Source organism: Balaenoptera acutorostrata, chromosome 4 (genome assembly GCF_949987535.1).
Source record: "Balaenoptera acutorostrata chromosome 4, mBalAcu1.1, whole genome shotgun sequence".
NCBI classification, from domain to species: domain Eukaryota; kingdom Metazoa; phylum Chordata; class Mammalia; order Artiodactyla; family Balaenopteridae; genus Balaenoptera; species Balaenoptera acutorostrata.
The window spans coordinates 67072970-67092796 of NC_080067.1; the positions used below are offsets into that span (position 1 = coordinate 67072970).

The window sequence follows — 19827 nt, forward strand, 5'->3', positions numbered from 1 at the left end:
TTTAGGTCTTCTGCACATTTTTTAACTGGGTTTTTTGTTTTTCTGACATTGAGTTTTATGAGCTGCCTATATATTTTGGATATTAACCTCTTATATGTCATATCATTTGCAAATACTTTCTCCCACTCAGTAGGTTGTCTTTTAGTTTGGGCAATGGTTTCATTTGCTGTGCAAAAGCTTTTAAGTTTAATTAAGCCCCATTTCTTTATTTCTATTTCTTTTTTAAAAATAACTTTTGTTAGGTGTTTTTCTGACTATAAAACAAAAATAAATCACCTTGTTGGAAACTTGGAAAATTTAGAAAAAAAAAAAAGTTAAAATTTGGTGCCCTGGAATAGACTCATATTGATTCGAGAGATTGAATTACACGCATTTCTTTCCAGCTTCAAGCTCAAAGACATCATATTGGTTGAAACTGGCCATGATAGGAGTATTTACACCACAGAATGATAAATGCTATGAATCAGGGCTTTTTTTTTAACCAGCACACAACTGATATACTGTCTTCCCCTTTACACAATTTAGGTCCCGAGGCCACCTTGAGTCTGTAACACCCTCCAACCCCACTTAAGGCTGTATTATCGGATTGTAGGGGCGTTCTGCCTAAATCCCCCTTTTCTCAAAGTAACTGGATTGAGCCTCTGTTCCTTACATCTAAACAGGCTTCACTAGAACAGAGACAGAGCAGTATCAGGACGCTCTTCCAGCTGACCTGTACCCTGGTCAGCACACCGCCCCTCCTCCTCGGACACTGCTGTCGTCCCCGCCTCCAAGCACTTGACATGGCAGCCACGTCTACAGCCCAGCTTGGCACCTCCAAGCTTCTACACCTGCCCTGAAGGCAAATCCAGTTTTCCTGTAAAGGGAATTTCTCAATAGACACTGATTTTTGAGCCATTTAGCCCATGTAACCTCTCACTCCTTATCCTATTACGACTTCATGTCCCAGTTTGCCACTTAGCTAAGCTTGCTCAAGATATTAAGGGGTTCTACTTTTCTCTTCTTTGGCTGAAACTTCCAACTTCCAGTAATTTGCCAAAATGACCAACACAAAGGGAAAGAAGAGAGGCACCCTCTATAAGTTCTCTAAGCCTTTTAGAAAACATGGAATAGTTCCTTCAGCCACATCCATGTGAATTTACAACAAAGGTGATATTGTAGGCGTCATGTTCAAAAAGCAATTCCCCACAAATGTTCCCAGGGCGAAACTGGGAGAGTCTAGTGTTACCCAGCATGCTGTTGGCATTGCTGGAAACAAACAAGTTAAGGGCAAGATTCTTGCCAACAGAAGTAACGTACACACTGAGCATATTCAGTCCTCTAAGAGCTGAGATAGCTTCCTGAAATGTGTGAAGGAAAACGATCAGAAAAAGAAGGAAGCCAAGAGAAAAGTGCTTGGCTTCAACTGAAGTGCCAGACTGCTCCCCCCAGAGAAGCACATTTTGTGAGAACCAGTGCAAAGGAGCCTGAGCCGCTGGAACCCATTCTATGAATTCATAGAGTAATACGTGTAAAAAAAAAAAAAGACCTCTGGGCTGTGAAAAAAAAAAGTTATTAAGGGCTTTGGTGGCAGCCCTCAGGTTTGGAATTCATGGAAGAACACTGGCAGTGGGAAGAAGTCAGAGAAGCAAGGCAAGACTCCAGTCCTGGAAGAACAGCAATACCAACCATGGCACTCAGAGGACTGAGGACTAGAGATGGACATAAGCAAGGTCAGCTGGTTATAGCTTATGGAAAGGATTTTAAAAAACAGATCAATGTCTCTGATTCTTTATCTGTAAATTGTAGCTATCCACCTTGATGTGTTGTGAAGAGGGGGAAATGAGTTAATACATGTGAAGCCTTTAGCACAATGCCTGGCATATAGTAAGCACTATGTAAGCATTAACTATTACTATTCAAACATTTCTGTAGAAAAGAAATTGTGTGCATTTCATTCTAAATCTGGCTTCTGGCTCCAGACCAAAAATCTCCTTCAGTACAAAAGCCTTTGTTAGTATCCACAGACTCTTTATTGTCCCCATGTTATCTTGGATCATTTCCACACAGTACAGAGGGGCCAATAGACCACCATCTCCCCGGGGAGAAAAATATTTCCATCACTCCACCCTATGCGTCAGAAATATTATTCTACCTAGAGTCACAGTTTATAGAAGTATTTATCCATCTGGGAAATTCTTCCCAGAAGTAACCTGGATTAAAGAGGTAATTTGAAACTATATTATTCCATATATATATCTCTCTCTATATAGCTCACATTATATGTATTATATTTATTTACAATATGAAAATATATTATTTTCAAAGAATATATTCAAAGATATAATATATTATGTATATTCATTATAAACATTAATATGTTATAGATGACACTATTACAATGAAGAGATGTAATAGTACCTCTTACTAGTTGAGATGCTACTGGGGCAAGTGTTCTGTGTGTTTTATCTCATCTTATTTCCTTATATCCTGGGAATTGGATAAAATAGGTTGCTTTCCTCTTTTTACAGCTGAGGAAACCAAGGCTCAAAGCTGAAGTTGGATGTTTTGTTCCAGGTCACACAGGCTGTACTAGGTAAGTCAGTTATAGCGTCTGATTTGTCCACGGCCTATTCTAATGGAAAATTCCCAGCCCACATCCTCTGTTGCCCAGGAAGCCATTTTTGGTACTACATGACTCTGCTGCTTCCCCTTGTTACTAACTAGAGTGGATGCCCCCATCCAAAGACAGCCAAGTGTATATAGAGATTAGTTCCAGGACATATACAACTGGCTCAACAAGATCAGATGGGACAGCTAGAGTCTCTCTCTCTAATTTGAAATAAGAAACACAGAGTTTGCCATTTGAGAGCAGAAAGAGGTGGCAAAAAGATGTATCAAGAGATGCCACACATAGAGTCAGAACCATGCCAAGTTAAAGCCATTTGCAAGCCAAACTTCTGAAAAGCAACAACTGTAAGTAAGCAGAGGGGCTTGGAAGGTTAAAGAGGAGACTGAAGCTGATATGTAGAGAGTGGCCGAGACAGGCCACCCTGAGCCTGGGTGGAGAGCCATGGGTCCTGTTGCTCCTGAGGCTGCTCTGAACCTGGATCCACCTTCTAGCTCTAGTTATAGCTCTGCTCTTGGATTTCAGAGAGATTTCTGCCTAGATCCCACTTGTCTTGAAGTAGCTTGATAGAGACTTTGCTCATTATATTCAACTGGGCCTCACTGGGACAGAAGCAGAGCAGTGCTGAGACGCTCATCTGTCTGACCCCCACATGCTAACCACTGCACTACCCTTCCTGTGCGGACCAGGGATGTTGCCAGGTGCCAAGATGGGCCTCGAAAAAAGATCAGAAACCATAGCTGCAGCCAGTGCTAATTCAGTTTTGCTATTTATACCCAACCCTACAGTGGACTTTCCAAATGAAAAGTCAAGGAGTAAATTGGAAACAGCAAAAATTCCAAAGAGTGGGTTTTGTCAATAAAAGCAGCCCCCAAATGTTTGCTTATTGCTAAGTACACAAGGGAAGCTACAAAATGGTAGGTACAAGATGCTTCTATTTTTGCAAACATGATAGTGTATGAAAATAGTTAAAAGACCAGAAGGAAAGGCATTCATTCATTCATCAGATGTTTCATGAGTATGTTCCAGGTGCTCAGGATACAAGGGTGAGAAAAAGAGACACAGTTCCTACCCTCAAGGATCTTTCAGTCTAGTGAAGGAGACCAACACACACACTGCAATCATTCTAAATGTTTGAGGGAAATGTAATTGGCGGAAAACTTTATCAGGGGCAATGTGACCCGGTCAGAGAAGTCAGCGAGGGCCTCTCTGATGACTGAGCTGCGATGGATGGGTGTGCAGTACCTGCGTGAAGCGTTGTGCCGGCAGAGGCTACAGCACAGGCGAAGCGCAGTGAGGAGGGACCACAGCAAGTATAAGGAGCTGGAGGAAGGCCATATGGTTGGAGTAAAAAAAGTTGGGAGAGAATGGTGTGGGATGGAGCTGGAGAGGTAGGCAGGGCCAGATCATGCAAGGTCTTACAGGCCAGGTTAAGGAGTTTTGTCTTTACCTCTGAGGGATTGGGGGAGCAAGTGAGGATTGAGTGTGCAAGATATAATCAGATTTGCACTTTGACAATAGCTGTCTCTGTATGGAAAACAAATTACTAGGAGCCAGCACGGATAAGCAGGAAGAAAAGGGGGCCAGTGTGGAGTCTATCACAGTAATCCAGATGGCATAAGATGGCAGCATGGACTGGGAAAGAGGGCTGGGAACAGAAACAAGCTGATGAACTGGAGGCATACGTGAAAGTCAAAATCAATAGGATTTGGTGATGGATTGCATATGGAGTGTAAAGGAAAGGGAATTTTCAAGAATGTTTTAGGTTTCTAGTGTGAATAGCTGGATGAATGGAGTTGCCAACACTCTGATATGGGGAACACAGGTTTGGGAGAGAAGAGTATGAGTTTTGTTTTTAGTTTTGCAAGATGAAAAGAGTTCTGGAGATGTGTTGCACAACAATGTGAATAGACTTAAAATTATTGAGCTCTGCATTTTAAAATGGTTAACGTGGTTAAAAAACAGCAACAACAACAAAAACAGCTAAAGAAAGGAGTTTTCTTTCTAGTTTTAACATACTGGGGATATTGGGCACAGGGTATTCCAGAGTTCCAAAAATATTAATGTCAAATGTCACATGTTTAAAAATATCCTTAGATGAAATGGTATTGAATATGGACTTGGGTTCGAAATACAAAATTAATCAAAGTTGAGTCCTGGGATACTTAAAAAGTCTAAGATATTTTCAGTTTATGTGTGAATTCATCTAGCACAAAAGTGATATTAAAGGTTTGATTACATTGCCCAAAAAAGCAGCTATAAAGGACATTTTAAGGAAAATTTGAATATGAACTATACTTAATGATATTATACCAAGGTTAAATTTCTTGCATGTGATCGTGGCGTTGTGGCTATGTAGGATAATGTCTTTGTTCTCAGGAGATACATTCTCTTTTGCAGGTGAAGCATCATGATACCTGCCACTTATTTTCAAATGGTTCAGCAAAAGAAAATGTTTTGGATAAAGATAAAGCAAAGGGTATGTGGGAGCTCATTGCACTATTCTTTTATATTTTAAATTTGAAATGTTTGGAGGAGTGTTTAGGGAGCACATAATCTCCAGAGAGCACACAATCTCAAGCATGGATGGAGAACGAGGTTTGAAAGGCGCAGCTAAAAACAGACTCAGAATCACTCTGAAGGATCAGCCTGGTAAGGACACCACTTTCCTTATCCCCGAGTTAAAATGCTGCAGTTGGGACTTCCCTGGGGGTCCAGTGGCAAAGAATCTGCCTTACAATGCAGGGGACTCTGGTTCGATCCGTGGTTGGGGAACTAAGATCCCACATGCCACAGGGCAACTAAGCCCGTGTGCCGCAACTACTGAGCCCATGCTCCTCAACTAGAGAGCCCACGTGCTCTGGTGCCCGCACCACAACTAGAGAAAGAAGAAACCCGCATGCCACAACTAGAGAGAAGCTCGTGCGCCACAACTACTGAGCTCGGGCGCCTCAACTAGAGCCCGTGTGCCACAAACTACAGCACCACGTGCCCTGGAGCCTGCGCACCACAATTAGAGAAGAGAAAACCCGCACGCCATAACTAGAGAGAAGCCACAACGAAAGATCCCGCGTGCCTCAACGAAGACCCGACGCAGCCATAAATAAATAAAATAAATAAATAATAAATCTTACAAACAAAACAAATGCTGCAGCTTGCTCCACTGACACAGTACAGGGCAGGGATGCCACTGCCAGAGCCTCACCAGGGACTCAATCTTACAACAAGCTCCCAACTGAGTAAATAAATCCAGCAGAGATGGTCACCTCTGGATGTACCCTTAGAATTAAAGTGTGAACCTGAACAGCTGAGGGGAAGACTGCAGCATAGTGTGGGGTGTAGGAGTTGGGGGACGGGGACTTCCAATCAATCTCATTTTGAAAGAGCCATGTGGCCTTCTCACCCTTAAAACACTTCATCTAGGGTGAAAAAATGTGAGCAAGTCTGTTTGACATTTCAAGCTACAGAATTTCAATACATCTTTAGACGAGAGATGAAAAACAAGGAAAACATTGGGTTAATGAAGTCTGCTCGTTCTATAGCTCCATTTCAAGGGAAGCTTTCATGTATGCCTCTGGATATATCATCCACATTATCCAGAGATTCTCAAATTAATCTAAATTCTTTTAAACTTGACATACTGGAAACCTGATACAATAAATATGATTCAGTAGCTCTGATCTTTTATGATTCTCAAAATATATGTAGAAACATTTTAACACATACCAAAAGCATTCAGGAAGGACATTTAGATGATCCCCATTCTGGGTTAACAACACTGTTGCTCAGAATTATGGATGTAATAAATGAGAAGATAAAATATTATTACCATGTATAACCAATAGTCTATCTATCGACATACTTAATCATCATGTTAATCCTTCCAGGTACAAGTATGGCAGGAAATATTGAGGGGGACAGCACTCAAAAGTAGAAGTTCCTGCTCACTTCTGAATCTCATACTGCCTTTTCGTAAATTGCCTCCTTCAGTATGGTGTGTGGAAAGGTGAAGTTATAGTAAACTAATTTAAACTGGGGACTGGAAAACTTAACCATCACTTTCTCAGAGGGATAATTGGAACTAGAGTGCTTATACCTGGAGAGAGGATCCTAGTGTGGAGAGAGTCAGGAGATCTGTCACTCCATTCTAAGGGTCTAGGGACTCTGCTTGAACAGCAAAGCAGAAGACCATTAGAAAGGACCAAACTGGAGTCAGAAAGACCTGAATTTTAATTCCAGTTATTGCATTTCCCACAGTGTGGCCTTGACAGTTTGCTTAACTTTCCCACAGTGTGGCCTTGACAGTTTGCTTAACTTTGCTTAACTTTGACAGTTAGCTTAACTTGATCCTCAGTTTCTTCATCTATAAAATGGGTTACCCATCTTATAGCATTGTTGTGGTTATCAAATGAGAGATGATTATGTAAAGTCCTTAGCACCAAACCTGACATACCATAGTGCTAAATAAATAACAACTATTATTAGATAACAAAAGTTTCAAACTCTAAGCAAAGAAGAGCAGAGACATGAATTCCCTCCAGACATGAGAACCATTTGGGCCACTGCCTGACTGACTGACATGTAAATTATGTCTAGCCCTCTCAAAATAATCCACCTTAACGGAAAGTCATCTCTCTGTCTGAAGTCGACAAAATACACTCCTCTCGCTAGGCTGCCCCTTTCGCTGCAGGCTCTGTCCTGGATCATAGACAGGTCCAAGATGACACTGACGATGGGGAGTTGAAATGGGCCCTTTTCCAGAATTTAAGTTTAAGTTTAATCAATATTTATTAAATGCCAAGCATGGGCCAGCCACAGTGCTGGACACTAGGGGGTACAGAGGGGACTAAATATCCTCCAGCCCTGCCTCAAGGACCTCCCAGCCTAATAAGGCCAACATGAGAACAGAAAATCTCTGAATAGCATGTGGAACATGCAGGCTACTATGAGAAAATAAGACACCCTAAATTATATGAAGTTTTAAATCCAATCTTTATATATTTTCAACATTTTATTCTGTTCCTCAGTTTAGTTCTTTTCCTTAACAATTAAACACTCAGCAAATGGGCTTAAGTCCAATGTACATTCGAATGAGGAAACAAAGTCTACCACTCTGTTTGCTTCAAAAGTTGCCATCTTTGTCTCGAATGTGCTAAATTTGTGAGTTCTATGGTCCTTGTCCCTGGCATCAGAGGAGAGGTACCTAATACAGTCTGGAGAAGTCTATGCCAGAAAGGATCTTTATGTCACACTCTCTGTGAGAGTCACATTGGGGATTAGGGCTTTCAACATATGAATTTTGTGGGGACGCAATTCAGTCCACAGCATTCTGCCCCTGGCCCCCAAAATCCATGTCCTTATTGCATGGAAATTACATTCACTCCATACCAACAGCTCCAAACGTATTAACTCATTCTAGCATCAGCTCTAAAGTCTAAAGTCCAAACTCCAAATATCTAAATCAGATGTAGGTGAGACTAGAGGTATGACTTATCCTGAGGCAAACTCCTCTCCAGCTGTGAACCTGTGAAATCAGATAAGTTATGTTGCATTTGAGTTATTCTCAAATGCAATGGTGGGACAGGCATTTCCATTCCAAAAGGGAGAAATAGGAAAGAAGGAAGGGGTGATAAGTCCTGCAGGAAGGCAAATTCCATTAGATCTTAAGTTTCGAGAATAACACTCTTTGGCTTGATGCCCAGCCTTCCAGACCTACTGGGGCAGCAGCCCCACCTCTGCAGCTCAGCGGACCAGGGTCATGCCCACAAGGCTCCAGTACTTTTAATAGAGAGAATTTAATATAGAGAATGTTTAACTAGGTAGGAAAGAATTGTTAACTAAGCAACCGAAAAGGCAAAAAAAAAACCCACTAAGCTGTCATAGAGGTAGCAGAAGCAGGAAGGAGTTCATAGCCCGGGGAAACCAAAGGAAGAGGTTGGAATTATTAAAACTTAGGGATCTGGAGGAGAGTCCCAATGGATTGGGACCCAGACTTCTGAAGAAAGGGGGCCAGCCAGCAGTGATGGTATCTCTGCAAGGATGCCATGAGGTTGGCTTTGCAAGTTGGTAAAACCTCACACTGGATTGAACTGTATGTTACTTGCTAGGGCTGCCAGAACAAAGCACCACAAACTGGGTGACTTAACAGAAATTTATTGTCTCACATTCTGGAGGCTAGAAGTCCAAAATCAAGGTGTCAGCAGGGTGGGTTCCTTCTGAAAGCTGTGAAGGAAGGATCTGTTCAAGGTCTCTGTCCTTGGCTTGTAGATGGTCTTCTCCCTGTGTTTCTTCACGTTGTTTTCCCTTTATACATATCTCGGTGTCCAAATTTCCTCTTTCTATAAGGACATCAGTCATATTGGATTAGGGCCCACCCTCATGTTAACCTGATTACCTCTATAAAGACCCCATCTCCAAATAGGGTCATATTCTGAGGTACTGAGAGTTAGGACTACAGCATATGAGTTTTAGGGGAACACAATTCAACCCATAACAAACTGCTTCTGGAATGAACTACCTCTGCCAGAGTGAAGGAGCAGCGTTGCTGGATGCTGATGACAGGAACAGGGGGCCAACCAGAAATAAACCAAAAGCAAAGAGGAAAAAGTCTCTTCTTCCTCATCTAGCCCTGCAATCTCCCTCCGACGTCCCTCATTGACAGAGCCTAAAAGAAAGCAGCTGGCCAAGGAAAAATGTTGTTCGCAGAATCCCAGCCCCTGCATCACAAAGCAGAATACAGACGAGTGGGTTTGAAGCTGAGAGATGATAGTTTAATAACCGATACAGCGCTCAATATTATTAGTCACTAGCATCAGAACTTTTATTTTCATTTTCCACACATTTTATAATATAAAAGGAAAAATTGCAATAAAATATTTAATGGAACAGACATACTGGCTATGCTGTTAAAGCTGTACTGACGGCCGGTGGGCTGGAACATCACCGTGCCTCAGCTCACATTCTTCCGTCCACTGATACACAGCAGTGTATGGGTGGCCTTCAGAACTGAACTGCCGAAGGCCAATGTGTAATATGTATGGTGTGTAAGAAAACAGAAACATTGGAAGTCAAGTCGTCAGCAAGTGTTGTCTCCATTTCGTAGCTCAGGAGATGAGAGTTCAGAAGGGGAGGTCATTTGCCCAGTGTCACACAGCAAGTAAGTGATAGAGCATGGATTTGAGCTGGGGCCCGATTCTCTGCACCTCACCTGCCAAACGAAGATGACAGTACTTACCCAGAAGAACTGTTCTGAGGATTAAATGAGTTAACATGTGTATTGTACTTAAGACACAGCCTGGCTAGTCACAAGAGTACAACAAGTGTTGGCCGAGTCTGGGGCTTTTTCTACCATCCCAGGCTGTCCCATTACACACAGTCGTCAAAACTTTGTGGCATTTGGAGGATAGAACTGCAAAGAACAGAGATGGGGTTGGGAACAAAATTCCTTTAAATTTTTAAAAAATCATAATATATTTTGCTATCCAATCTTTCTGCAGGCAGTCATCCCTTTTGGACTCCCAGGATCTAGTGACAAACATTGATGGAGCACCAGCCACATGTTAAACACTGAGACAGAGAGAGTCCCACCTTCAAGTGACAAGCAATGACAACACAGGAAAGGGCTGCGATGGAGGACATCTAGTGTGGGAGCCTGTATCAGGGAAACCTGATGTGGACTTGAGGAAGAGAAAGCTTTCATGGAGGAAGTCACGTTTAAGTTGAAATCTGAAAGACAAGTAGGAGATTGGTAAGCATTTCAAACATAGGCGAGAACTTGAGAAAAAGTCGAGAGGCAAGAGGGAGCAAGGAGTATTCAGAGAACTGAAGGAGGCTGACTGTGGCGTGCAAGTTGAGGTGGGCAACAGACAAAGCTGGCAAGATCCCCAGAGCCTGTTCCCGAAGGACTACGTGAGCCACAGGACCCTGGACGTTATCTGGATGATGGTGTAGGACCACAGAAGGGTTTTCAGCAAGTGAGGGACAATTAGACAAGCAGTTTAAGAAGATCAGCTCTGGACGCAGCATGGGGGATGGTTTGGAGTGAGGTAAGAGGGGAGGTGGGGAAATCAGAAAAGCTGCTACCTGCCAGCAAAAGCCAGATGAGTGTTGACAGAGGTCTGAGATAGAGAAGTGTCTGGGATGGAGAAAAACACATGGATTCAAGTAATATTTAAAAGGTAGAGCCCACAGCATTTGGGAGGTGATTAGAAGTAAGGAGTGAGGGGCAAGAGGGAGAAGAAAAGAGAGAAATAAAGGAAAACACCCAAGTTTCTACTTTGGGCAACTGGATAGATGGTGATATCCTTTACCAGGATAGGGGCACAGGAGGCAGAGCAGGTTTAAGGCAGAAGAAGAAGGGTTTAGGTTGAGGTTTAGGGGTTGAGTTTGAAATGTGAAAGGGTCATCCAGATGGAGATGATCCCTAGGTAGCTGGATTCTTTGTAAATCATCACGTCTTACTATCCCACTTCTATTGGTGACCACAGTCCCACTTCTCCAAGCAGCTGAGCTCTCTATGAACCAACCAATAAGTGCCTTGAGTACCACCTGCTGTCTAGAGTATTATTAGCCTCTCATTTTAATAACCGATACATTTAAATTTGTTCCCCTCCAAAATTCATCCTTAGTGAGAACAGGATGTGGGTGTACCTCACACATAATTATATATGTATTGTGAACTCTATATAAAATGAGACCATTGTTATTCAACTGTTGGATACTTTCTAAACCCATACCGATTTTTTGCTCTTTATTTTGCTACCACCAACTAGGATAGAGGGTCCCAGTTTTTTGCAATGTTGTCCTGTCTTATTATTCTTCACAAAAGTAAACACTAAGAAATGGAACACAAGTTATTTGAATTTTTATTCTTGAAAGGAAAATTCTAAGCTTCACAACATCAAATCAAATTTCTTAATCTGAGAATATGGCCAGCTTAGATTCAGAAAATGTAATGGCTAGAACATTTAAATAAGTGGATATTACTTTTAATTCAGCAATCCCTCTGTTTTACACATTTTGGCCTGCTTTGGGGGAAGGATACCTAAGTGTAATTCTGGTCTCCTCCACAATGGGTCAAGTAGCAGCTGCAGTGGAGGAAGCGGTGAAGTTTTTTCAGGTGTAGGCTTCTCCCAGGTGGGAGCTGCTTTCCCCAGAAGGAGCGGTGGCCAAGCCCCAGGCAGAACATCCAGTGGAACTACACCTTTGAAGACTGAGAGAATAGGAAAGCCATAGCCCACCCAATCCAAAGGAATAGTATATGTTGAGAGGTATGCAAAGAAGCCACTTCCTCCAGGAAGCCTTCCCTCATTCCATTCAAGCCCGGTTACGTGTGCCTCCCATTTGCTCACGTAGAACCCAAGTGCGGTGGCACTTGACACCCATTATTGGAAACATGTGTTCTAGTGCCCATTCCTCCACTACACCAGTGTGCAGTGTGAGGGCAGACACTGTGCCTCGGACATTTGCATCTCCCTAGTGTCAGGCAGTGTAGATACTCAATAAAATCTGATAAATAAAATAGTGAATGCCCTCAACACATGTTTCTCAGGCAACTGTAACATCAATAAAGACACTCTGATGCTTAGAGTTAAGTACATAAAAACATGTAATTTTATAAAATCTTATTAACTCAGCTCTACTACTAAGGCAAACCCCAGTTCGCTTAGAGTTAAGTACATAAAAACATGTAATTTTATAAAATCTTATTAACTCAGCTCTACTACTAAGGCAAACCCCAGTTCCCTGTAAAGTCCTTTTAAAGAAAGAATTGTTTTAGATGTGCTCCAAATAAATGTGGTTTCACTTGATCAGCCACTACATGAAGTTTACCTTTTCTCCTCTGCTCTGATCCACCTCCATGGGACACCGTTCATGCATCCTTCAGTTCACACGCATTTACTGACTGCATACTCTATGGCAAGCGTTGTGCTAAAGGCAGGATGTGCAGCACTGAACATAAAAGAACCAGGCCCAGGCCCTCATGGAGCTTAGGCCTGGTATCCACTGGCACCTACCCACCTCCAGGACTCCAAAGACCCTGAGACTGCCACGTGGGCATCATACATTTTTATCCTTAAGCTCTTGAACATGTAATGTGTTGATAAGGCAAGCCCGTGCTAATTCAGGAATATCTAGCGGTTTGCCATCCAGAGTTAAATAACAAGTCTACTAAATGTTTTAATTTTCCCAAGCCAACAGGGAACTGATCAATCCGAAGGGGTTCATACTGAGGCACATCCAAGTTTCCTGCGGCCTCCCTCAGGGTGGGCACCTGCGTGGGGATATCCGCCCTGATTGCCATCTCAGAATGGCCAAAGGGAGACAATGAGGCCCACGTCACGCAGCATCATTTGCTAAGGTCTTTCCATTGCCTGCTTACAGGCTGCCCTGGTGTGAATTCGGGAGAGGCCCCCGCTCTGGGCAGGCACTTGAGAAAAAGGCCTCCCTTCCTCCCTAGCAGATGTAGCCCCACTCAGGGGCGCACAGCTCGGGGAGGGGAGGTCAGCCAGGATTTCAGTCCCAGCGTGCCCCCTTAGCACAGTCCCACGCTGAAGCCCTGTCACCAACTCCCCGTTCCGTGCACTGGGTACAAAACGCATTAGTGTATTTACGTTACGTGTGTTTAAATTAACGTTCATAACTAAGGAAACCAGTTTTTCTGGGAAATTACTGAACTAAATGGAAAGCCTTTCCTAAAATCCCAGCAGCAGCCACAGAAACTTCAAGCACAATTCAAACTCATTAAACTTTTTCCAAGACTACAACTCATTTCTGCTAAATAACTAACTCTTCAACACCTGTGACTTCACTGAGCCGTGAGCAATTCAGAAATGGAAAATGAGCAGAGCCTCCCAGGTGTGCGGTTTGGGACTAAGGCCCAGCACCTCCCTGGACAAATATCAAGGTCAGTGTTCCCCACAACTCGCCAAAGTCACATCACTGAGGGAGTGCAGTCTGGCAGCCTTTGAGTCTCTCAGAGCTTGAATTCCCAGCAGGTCATTTTTCTCAAGCAGCAAGTCAGTGAATCCCCTCATCCTAGCCACTCATTATATAAAAATAAGCCACTCGCTCTACCCTTTGGGTTCAACCACTTCCGAATGCCCATAAACTGCTTATAGTTCAAGCACAGGCCTGAGGAAAATGCATAATTTTAATCATCTTCTCCATCACACCATTCAATAAACCTCACTTGAAATGTGGCCCTAATGTCAGCTGGGGTAGCCCTGCCCCCTTTAAGATCTAGATAAGACAGGTTCAAATCCCAATTCCAGGTCCTGTGGAAAGTCCAGGACTCTCCTGAGAGTTCTACAAATGGGGAAGGGCAGCTCTGATTCCCAGCCTCCCTGGAATTCGGGCTCTCCATTCTGCCCCCTGGGGTTGCTCCTTTATCCTGGCCCTAGTGCAATTCACCCAGGACCAGCCCCTTCACTTGTGACTCCAAGAAGCAACTGTGAAAATGAGGCTGCCGTGGGGAGACGTTACAGGGCTGCCTTACACCAGCTGATGCTCACGTAGACGGCCTCTTCTCAAAGGCCCCTCAGACACCCGGCACTGGGCAGATCTCCCGACCCACTCCTAGCACACACCTCCTGGCCTTGCTTGTGCCTCTCCCTCCTTCTCCTCTCCCCTCTTGCCAGTCACCACCACCCCCTGGTCCAAATTCTCCTCTCAATTTGAGAGGAGCCATTCAGTAACCCCTTCCCAAGCCACCCCAGGCTCAACTTCTTAAAGCAAGCCCTTCAAGGGGCTCAGCTGAACAAATAGGCCATATTAATGTTTCAACAGAGGCCTTGATTTTACAGGGTTTTTTCTTTAACAAAATTCACCGTCCCTGAAGACAGCTGTGGTTTCAAAGAGCCATCTTCTCTTTGCTTTTGTTTTTCCGATGAATGGCACAATGGAAATCAGGCGCTTGAACCTCCTTCTTCAGCTTGATTAAACAGTGGAAACCGCTTTTCTCTCCCAGACCAGGTGTCTGGTCTATGGTAAGTGCATTCAACTTTTCCAAGCTTAGAATAAAGTACCGAAATTACAAATCAGCAGGTGGTTTAGACCTACTGGTTTAGAGTGGTAGCTACCTAGGGTTAAAGACAGAAAGAGTTTAGTTTAAAATCTCGGTCCGGCCAGGGCCCGAGATCTGGTCCCCTTTGGTTGACGAGCTCCATGGGACGCAGCCTGTCTCAGGAGTGCTGCCACACAGTGGCTCTTGGACGTTTGATGGGCTACACGTGGCAAAGGGCCAGCCTTGTTTACTCTTGTGGCTTCTTTGGGTGACAGTCATTTTGTTGTTTCCTCTGATCCTTCTCTGCCATCCCTGCTCACACATCAAAAGCAGAAAGGGGGCAGCTTCCAGGCTCAGCCTTCCATCTGTGTACCCTGTACAGCTACTTTAAGGCCTCACACCCACCCCCAGAATCACACAAGCCCCACAGGGAAGGGAGACTTCCGCATAAACTTGCTGTTCACATCCTTTGTTTTGAACCAGTCTCCTTGACCCGTTCCTCATGCTTTATTCCATTCTGATGCTGCTGCTTGTTTGGGGGATGATTTTCGATTCTCCACCCTGGCCATGTGGCTTCAGACTGCTTCAAGCAAAGAGCCCTCCCTACCTGACCTGCCGGGGATCCTCATGCCCTGGCCCCGCTCTTGTAAGTAGAACATTCTCCTGTCCTGAGAATGGCATCGGCCACCATGAATCCACAGTCCCAGGCCCAGGAGCGCTTGCTCCTCCCTGGTTCCCTTGTCCTACCCCCTAAAAACCCCCAGTAGTACCTCCCCCCAGGGCTGCTAACGCAGCTCTGAGAAGAGGCCTCAGCCCCGTAGGCTGAGCACTGACAGCTGCGGTGGCACTGTCCCAGGGCCACTCCTTGCCCAGATGCCTTTTCTGGAGCATTTTCTGGCAAATGAATGCAGCTGCTTAATTTCTCCATGCAGTTTGTGCTTCCATGGCTGTGACTCTCAGGAGAGGCAGAATGAGTAGTGTTTTGGTCCCCTGCCTGAGGAAAGTGATCCACATCCAAGGACACATTCCTTATGTGACATGTACTGCTTTTTCAACTCTCTCTGGCAATGGTGAGCTCAAAGAGCAGAAGACGCCACTGCTGATGGCAAGGATTACGAAAAAGAGACTCTGCAGCTCAAAGAGGTCATGCTGTCAGGGAAAACGCCCCCAACAAAGACATGCAGGAATTTTCTTCCAGCCCTTTGGATGCCTGCCGTTGTGAAGCCAGCTGGAAGCCAGGCCCGGTTTGGGGCAGCGACAGGGAAGAAGGCATCAGCTGTTACAGGGTAATTAAAGTCAGACAAAACGCAGAGGGGGCCAAAAGGCTGGTGTGAGGTCAGGCAGGGTCAGGCAGGACATGGATCAGCTCAGGCCTGTAAAATGCCCGAGAGCTGCGGACTTACAGGAATGGCCCATCTAAGCACTGTCAAAGGTGAGAAAACTCACTGCAGGGATCTAACGAGAGACTTCCTTCATAGACTGCCACCACCAGATCCATTCTCTCACTCTCACTCCTTCAGGGAGGTTGAAGAATCCCTGTTTCCTGTTATCAGACGATTTTACTAACAGGAAACTCTTTTTCCTAGTTGGTGGCATATTGAATGAATGAATGGATGGATGGATGAATGAACAAATGAATAAGAAAGCAAGAAGTATGAGCAGGTGTATTTCGTAGATAGAACCAGTAGCAAGGATTGAGTTTAAGGCCAGGATTTATCACCCTCCCCAAACTATCTCTGAGGACCACACTGACTGTTGGGTTTCCAGTGAGGTTAGGGGTATGATTTTCATGGACCGGTACCACAGCCATAGTACTGATAATGTGATCATTTGTCGGAGAGCTGCTGCTATGTACCGAACATTGTGTCGTATGCTGTATTAAATAGGACTCTTGCGTGTTCTGTGCAAGCTACTTTGAGAAGAGTGTTATTTCAGGGAGTGGATGTGATAGCTCTTCTGTAATGCATTTAAAGAAGTGCTTAAAAACACACATAGTAAAGATGTTTAAAAGAACTGTACATGCAGGATACTTTGAGAAGAGTGCTATTGCAAGGAATGAGCATGATAGCTGTTCTGTAATGCATTTAGAGAAGTCTTTATAAACATTTGTAATAACTATGTTTATTAAGAACTGGTACCCACTTGGGACAAATAAACAAAGAAATCACTGTTTTATTTGTTTTTTAAAAAAATTATTTTATTTATTTATTTATTTTTGGCTGTGTTGGGTCTTCACTGCTGCGCACGGACTTTCTCTAGTTGCGGCGAGAGGGGGCTACTCTTCGTTGTGGTGCGCTGACTTCTCATTGCGGTGGCTTCTCTTGTTGCGGAGCACGGGCTCTAGGCGCGCAGGCTTCAGAAGTTGTGGCTGGCGGGCTCAGTAGTTGTGGCTCGCGGGCTTAGTTGCTCCACAGCATGTGGGATCTTCCCGGACCAGGGCTCGAACCCACGTTCCCTGCATTGGCAGGTGGATTCTTAACCACTGCGCCACCAGGGAAGCCCAACAGTGTTTTTTTAAGTGAAAAAAAAATAGGGCTTTTTTGTTTCAAGTAACAAAACCCAACTCAAATTGACATACGCATAAAAAAAGAAATTGTTACAGATACAGGGAGATCACTTTGAACCCATGACCAGGAATGTTCTTAGGCTTTCCTAGGGCAGGGAATGAACCAGTAGACGCCCTTTTCTCTTAACATCTGTTTTATTATTTTTCTCAGACTGGCTCTTTTAACTTCTTTATCCATGGGTAGAAAACACGACTGCCTACCACCCACATTTATGTGCAATCATTTCATCTCTCATAGCAAACAATTACCCAGCACTTGAGGGGATATTTAAGATACATTCTTAAAGGGCTAGAAAACAGAGGCTTTGAAGAAACCGAAAGACATGACAGGGTAATTAACATAGTCTCATGGCCTGTGGAAAATAGTTTTCCATTTGTCTACGAAGAAATTGAACTGGCCTAGACTGCCATTCCCCTGTTTAAACTTAATCTCTTAAGTCATCATTCAGCCTGCCATCTTATAACCTGCTACGTGTTGGTAACCTCCCAGCCCTTGGAATTAGGTTCCTTTTCTTTCCAGCGTGGATCACAGGTGCCACCAAGTCTTAAAATACACTAATGATATGTTGGATGTCAACCGTGACCCAAATTCACTGGAAATCAACTTCTTTAAAGCATTCAGCTTCTCTAAAAGGCTCAGATCCTCCAAGGTTTACAGAGATGTGTCAACAACAAAATTAATCAATAGTCAAACTAAGAAAGAAATGGAGGGGAATTCCCTGGCTGTCCAGTGGTTGGGACTCTGCGCTTTCACTGCCAAGGGCCTAAGTTCAGTCCCTGGTCGGGGAACTAAGATTCCACAAGCCCCATGGCCTAAATAAATAAATAAATAAATAAATAAATAAAATACCAGGACTTCCCTGGTGGCACAGTGGTTAAGAAGCTGTCTGCCAATGCAAGGGACACAGGTTCAAACCCTGGTCTGGGAAGATCCCTCATGCCAAGGAGCACCTAAGCCCCTGCGCCACAACTACTGAATCCCACACGCCTAGAGCCCATGCTCCACAACAAGAGAAGCCACCGCAATGAGAAGCCCACACACCGCAATGAAGAGTAGCCCCCGCTCGCTACAACTAGAGAAAGCCCGCGCGCAGCAACGAAGACCCAACACAGCCAATAAATAAATAAATAAATAAATACCCAGTGTGATTTAAAAAAAAAAAGAAAGAAAGAAATGGAAGTTTTAGTCCAGCCAACCTGAAGATTATAACCCAGGAGACAGTCTTTCAGAAAGCTCTGAGGACTGTTCCGCCTGTTAGAGGTCAAAACACAGTTATACAATTTTTTGAGACAAAGGGTATACATCAAAGTAACATACTGACAGTTTACATAGTCCAACCAGGTGAGTAGTGAGTTATTGTGACCCCTTACAGGATTGAAAAAGGAAGGTTATCTCCTAAGGAGTTACCTTTCTTGGGCAAGGAGGAAATGGCTTTTCTTTTCTTTTTTTTTTCTTTTTCTTTTTTTTGGCAACTAGGCATTCCTGTGTCTTCTAAGGGGATCTAGTTAACGTATTATATAACACAGATGCACAATGCACACTAAACGGGAGGGGGTAGTGGCTCAAAAAGGCAGAGAGAGAATTTTACCTATAAAATTTTTCTTGTCCTGCCTTAGAAATAATTTTATTTCATCAGATGGGAAGATAAAGGTAAGCCAGGCTTTGCATTTTATTATGTCTATGAAGCGTTTTAGCACAATGAGATAGAAACTGAAAATCTCCCACCATAATGACCATACCATCATTTGTCGGGCCCTTCCCATGTATCGGACGCTTATACCCAAACAACTTTGCAAAGGTAATTATTTCTTAGATAGAGAAATCAAGATTCAGAGAGATTAAGTGACTTGCCCAAGATCATTAAGCCAATAAGTGACATAGATAGAATTTGACCCTAGATGTCTCTGACCCCAAAGCCCATGAGTTTTCCACCATACCATGCTGATCAAATAGTCATTTTCATATACTGCTATTTGCAATTTGAATTTGTTGTGGAGGAAAGAATGGAAGTTTTAAACATAGGGTAGTATCCCAGAATTTCTCATCACTTCTGTGATTCACCACACCCCATCCAAGTCACCTTGGATTTTCTACCAGTTGGGTGTACACGAGATATTTTCAGCCTTAGGAGGTCTTGAGGGCTCCAGTGTAAGCAAGTGCCCTGCCCCCAAGGAGGGAGGTCTTCATCTGGGCCCTGAAGAACTGAGGGATTTGTCCTTCAGTCTGGCCATTATAGGGAGGAATGCTTAAAGTGTTGCCCTTTTTGCCATTCTAACAAGATTTTCTTGGAGAGAGCCTGCCCAGGCCTTAAGTAAGTTTCCTTCTCTGTCATATTCTGACTGCAGAGAAGACAAAACTAATCACTATTAACATCTATCTTCCCCAGACCCTGAGGATCCTGTCCCCCTCTTCCTAGGTAAAATGTGGGGTGAGGCAGTGTCCCGCTCAGTTGGAGGAAACACCACATTGAAGTGGCATTCTCCCCTCTGAACAAGTTTAGGGCCCTGTCATTTCTCTCTGGGCTCTTCTAACTCAGGTCCATGTGGTTCCTCCAGAGGATGACTACTCACTCTTGGATGTTCCCCCTTTCATTCATTTATTCACTGTGTATTTATTGAGCACCTACTATCTGCCAGATACTATTCTAG

At 43.8% G+C, this 19827-nt stretch overlaps 1 long non-coding RNA gene across 1 annotated transcript; it reads right to left on the reverse strand.

Moving 5' to 3' along the window:
- Positions 1-9518: 9518 nt before the first annotated feature.
- On the reverse strand, positions 9519-12569 carry LOC103015278 (uncharacterized). The gene is made up of 3 exons (XR_452263.2): positions 12440-12569; positions 10196-10333; positions 9519-9815 (listed from the first exon to the last, which is right to left on the reverse strand). It is a non-coding gene; the product is annotated as an uncharacterized LOC103015278 (long non-coding RNA).
- Between the last annotated feature and the right edge of the window lie 7258 nt (positions 12570-19827).